The sequence below is a fragment of the Calliopsis andreniformis genome, chromosome 9 (assembly GCF_051401765.1).
Source record: "Calliopsis andreniformis isolate RMS-2024a chromosome 9, iyCalAndr_principal, whole genome shotgun sequence".
In the NCBI taxonomy this organism is placed as follows: Eukaryota; Metazoa; Arthropoda; class Insecta; order Hymenoptera; family Andrenidae; genus Calliopsis; species Calliopsis andreniformis.
The window spans coordinates 14,713,217-14,718,196 of NC_135070.1; the positions used below are offsets into that span (position 1 = coordinate 14,713,217).

At 39.6% G+C, this 4,980-nt stretch overlaps 1 long non-coding RNA gene across 1 annotated transcript; it reads right to left on the reverse strand.

Annotated features, from left to right (window-relative positions):
• Positions 1 to 344: 344 nt before the first annotated feature.
• Positions 345 to 1,201, reverse strand: LOC143183424 (uncharacterized). Its single transcript, XR_013002597.1, has 2 exons — positions 1,091 to 1,201; positions 345 to 558 (listed from the first exon to the last, which is right to left on the reverse strand). It is a non-coding gene; the product is annotated as an uncharacterized LOC143183424 (long non-coding RNA).
• Positions 1,202 to 4,980: the final 3,779 nt, after the last annotated feature.

Consider the following 4,980-nt stretch of genomic DNA (forward strand, 5'->3'; position numbering starts at 1 on the left):
AGCTAACAACGCAAGAATTGAGTTCAGAAGTATATCTTTTTCTATGAGCTCCTTGTCAAAGAGCCCCTAGTCTTAATGAAATTTTTAATTTAAAAATTTTTGAATTTTTGAATTTTTAAAAGCTGAACATTTATTCACCATAACTAAAATTTTACAAGACATTGTGCTCCATAAAAACAGCTACTAATCTCTAAAACGAGACACATCGACTTCCTCGTCTACGTGAGTCGGTGAAGAGGGTGCTGATGAAATCCGTTTAAATCGAAAGCGGTGAAAGTGGCGTTCAGCATTGATTCATTATAGTCAAGGTTATGATACGGCCGAAAGAAATGCAACAAAAGTGGTCAAGGTTGCGTGGGAATGAAAGCGTATCCCAAGGCACGTATCAAATTTTCTAGCTCGATCGCGTCACGCTCAAAAAGCCGCCTGAGGCGGCCTCTTCTTGCGATGATTAATGCACATTTGTCGTGCACGACTCTAAGCTCCGTAATGCCCTGCCTTAAGTGCTGCCGCTTTTTGTCATCGTCGTCTGGACTGGCATCAACCAATGGAGCCTGTCTGGAAACGAGTCGCTAATTGAAGCAAGTTAACAATATGTAGTAATTGGATCGTGCACCGTATCAGAATCGATGGCTTTTCGAAATTTATACTAGGAAGCAATTTTGTTAGTAAATTAAGGACCGAGGAAAATGTCCTTAGCTTGAAAGGCTCATCACTAGACAGTGTTTGCCAATTAAATGCATTTCAACAAAAAACTGTTCTATGTATAATATGTAATTTGAAATGAGGAAAAATGTACCTTTTCCTCGGAATTTGTAACTTCAGTAATTGAGTTCTACAAATACCTTAGAATAGAATTAATAGAAAGCAGAACTATAAAAATGATAGAAAATTGCTTGCCTACAAAAAATCCTACCAGAGTCCTAACAGAATCTTTCTAAATCTTTAATAAATTAAAGAGTTTCTTCGAGTGAAGTGAGATCAGCTGTTCCAGCTAACCTTAATGCACAAACAAAAAGTAATAACACCAATATGATTCACCATAGTACAATGCACATTCATAAAACACACAGAATTGTTAAATCCTTACTCGTCAGGCTTTTCCTTTTCCTTCAGTTGCCCGCATACCGTCAACATCTTCAGCAATCTCATCGAACGACATCGATTTAGTGCCTGAATGTATCAGATGCACGCAATGAATCTTCGTGGAAAGGTTCCATGTAGAGAATGAATCAATATAAAAAAAATCGACGAATGGTATATATGTATATGTACCAGGAGTTAATTCGAACCAATTGAAACGGGTTGAAGAAATCTCGATGCACATATTGCTGTCTCGCCAAGCAGTTAAAGTCCTATGATCGCTAACTGTATCTCGCTCGATTGATTGGCTCATCGATCATAGTTAATTGTCCTTAACGTCTGAGCGGTTGATACAATCGTTTCACGCACGGATGTCTTCTTTTGGTACTGGCCACTTATCATATTATCAGTTAAGTTTTTACATTCACGAATTTCAGTGTTACGAATGACGATTTCATTGTACTATGACTCCAATCTTACTATTTTAATATTTGAAATCAACACTTTATTTAATTTTTAAATATTTTTCCTTGATAACAAATAACCTTCTATTATACAATCTATAATCAATAATTTTATAATCTCTTACATGAACTTTTATTTAATTTCATTAAGTTTTTCATAATGTTATACTTTTGCTCCCCGAAAAAGTTAAACATAAGACTTGAATATTCTCTCTTAAACAAAGGAAAGACTCTTTTCAGCAGACTCAGCTTCATTAACCCACCAAAACCTCCATCATACGTTTAGCATCGTCATCAAGCTGTTGAACGACTCATTTGTATGCGCAAAAACCCGTCGAACGCGCACGCATAATTTCGCGCCACACGAACCGTTAAAAAAAAAGGATTTCCCGTGTTCAACCAGTCGGAAGGAAAAATGGCTGTTTCCCACGACGGAGGACCGATTGCAAGCAACTCCTGCAGCCAGTTTGCGCGCGAACGTTTCACGTGCATCGACGTAGGTGCACGTGTTCATGCCGCGCCAGCGCATATGGTATCGCTATGACTAGACAGTCAAGCCTGAAGAATGACCCAACAGTCTATACAGGAAGACTGATAGTCTGGTGAATACTGCCACGCTGATAGTGAGTCACGTCGAAATTATATTATGAATTATGAAAACGTTGAATCGTTTCTTTGCTGAAAATTTCGTTGCTGAAAAAATGATGGGAGGTAGCATTCTCTTTGACAAGTTAAATGATATTGCTTAGTTTCGTTGTTAAATGAAGTCTACCAGTATTGTCTAGTACATTCTGACGTTCGGTATTGTAGATTTATTGATTAATGGTCCTGCTATCGATACGCTGCATTCATTCGAGTCTGAGTTATTGCATACTTCTCTCTGCCAGGGCAGAATGTTATTCTCGACGAGTTTTGTGACTGCCTCCGATTGTTCTCGGCTATATGAGATTTTTAGCCCCTGATGATAAGGTATCCTTGACTCTTGATCAGTCGATAGCGTCGTTAGGGTGTCTGCAGTCCAGAGTAGTGATAGGTAAAACAAAATATATATTGTTTCAAAAAATATTGGAAAATTGTGATACGTTCTGTAACCCCAATTAATTTAATTCGCAATTTCAAAGGTAATTTTATTATTGAAAAATGCTCGACTTTAATAGTACTCCTAACATGATTGTATTTCGGGAAATAACCACTGTTACTGGCAGTAATAATTCTGATCGAAACGCAGTTATGTGTTTCACATTACACCACTTGATATTACAGATCGTTGCTATTAAGCTCTATCTGATAAATTGAATTTCTAGCATTGTTAACCCGTTCCTTCTAGCGGTTTTCACATTATAACATGGTATTTGTTGTATAATGAGGTAATAAATCAAAGAACATTGGAGTATAGCCAGAATGAACTGACAAGTATTGTTTCTTTTTGCACTTAACAATGCTGTTGATACGAAGGTATGTCATTGTTCTGGGTGTTTCTGTTTCTTTTGATCTGGTGATACTTCACGATGAAAGGACTGATATTGGATAAGTTTACGAGTTTTGTATATTCAGGTGTATACTTGATTATATTATAATAAGAGAGATCAATTTTACTGTATAATACCAGTATACTAGTTCCATGAATTACCATATCTACAGGAATATTCTATTTAGTTCCATTTTCATGAAATGGCGCAATCACATATTGCGCATGCATCGCTAAATGAAATGTCTTTATGGCGTTCAACTTTTTCCTCTATTATTATCTTCTAATTGCAGCCAAGGAGGTATGGCTTATTCTGGTTGTGTAAGCCACTCTACCGTAAAATAATAGTACTTTAAGAAGTATTCTACATTATAGAATTTTTTAACCCACCTATATGATTCGAGTCCTTAAATATATCGCCACTGTAAAAACTTGTTCCCATCAAAGACGTACGATATAATTCTTCAAACAGCACACCCTGAATTATGTCGTTCCACTACCTTCTGTACTGATTAATGTACACACGTTGCATCTGCCATGCAGCACAGTAATCGAGCAACGAGTTCACTTACGTGAACTATTTGCTCTCCAGACCCGTATGCAATCATGCGTGTCGCAAATTCCATGAATGAATCGTTCGTTTGTTTTATAGCCTCTGTTACATAAAGACACGCACACGTGGCGGAATGGAACGCTTTCACGTAACAGAAATAATTATTGTTCCTCCTTGTGTTTCCTTACCGATTCAAGGAAACAATTTCTGGAAAGATGGATCGATACAGAAAGTGTGTATTTCCTACATAAATTCATATTGGTACTTTGCATAAAATAACCTATGCTATATAGCAGTGCTGCTCATGAATGATGCACCTCATATCGCTTTGTTCCCTTCTATTATGCCATACATCGTGTAGAATGCATAAACATAATGCCACGAACCGTACTCACGCGGATACTTGTAGGAAAGAAAGCCAAACGGAAGAAGTTTGTTCCCTTTGTGAGTAAAGCTTTAATAGCACTGCTCTAAAGTGACTAGGACTCCTAAGCTGCACTAAAAATTTCAGATTTTTAATATTTAATTATCGTGGTGGTCCTACTGTGCTGCTATCAACTACTTTTCAAAATAGAATTAAAGTGACATCATCATATTATATTATAATACTGATATAATATCAGGTAAAAGACATCAACTCTCTAGCTTCTATTTTAGGTACTTTACCCACTAATGCAAATATAACGCTAAGGGGTTAACAACCCAGCGTTCCATAGGAACACTTCAATTCAATCACACACCCCTTTCATCTCTCTGAAATCTAAAGTTGGAAAGGACAAGCAACCACCAGCAATGGTATCAGGCAACGCCCCCGATGGAAGATCGAAAAGGAGCTTCGGCAAAGGGGCTGCGCCAGGATCAGACGACAGCCACGCAGGGATGGCTGCGCAGGCGAGCCGAGGGAAGCCCGAGGGGGATCAAAATGGAAGAAAAAAAGGGGTCGAGGGGGACACTGTTGGCTTCAAATCAAGGACCAGACGAACCGGTCTACTCCTCCGCGAGATGCGTCTAATTTTTTTTCCCGCTCTTCTCCTTTTTTCGGCCCCCTCGCCTGGGGCCTTCCTTTTTCTTGCCCACGCGCCCCTCCGCCCCTCGCCAGGACCTACCCTCCGTCCTCCCTTTTCATCCTGCCGAGATGCTCGCAGGTGTCCGGGGACCGAGGGCCCCCGGCCAAAAATGTTGTCCACGATTTCCGAGGCCCCGTGTCGGTGTCCTCCACGGTGGTGGATCTCTCTCGATCATCACGCGATCCCCTCGATCGACCAGGAAGAAGGAGGTGTTAACTGGAAGAAATAATTCCCTGTGTCACTGGCGTCGACGAGGAGCCGACTCGAGAGCACAGTAGAAAGCGTTTCGTCGAACAGGGAATGAGTAATCGTTCGTCCTTTTTTGCCTTCGTTCTTTCGGTTAGA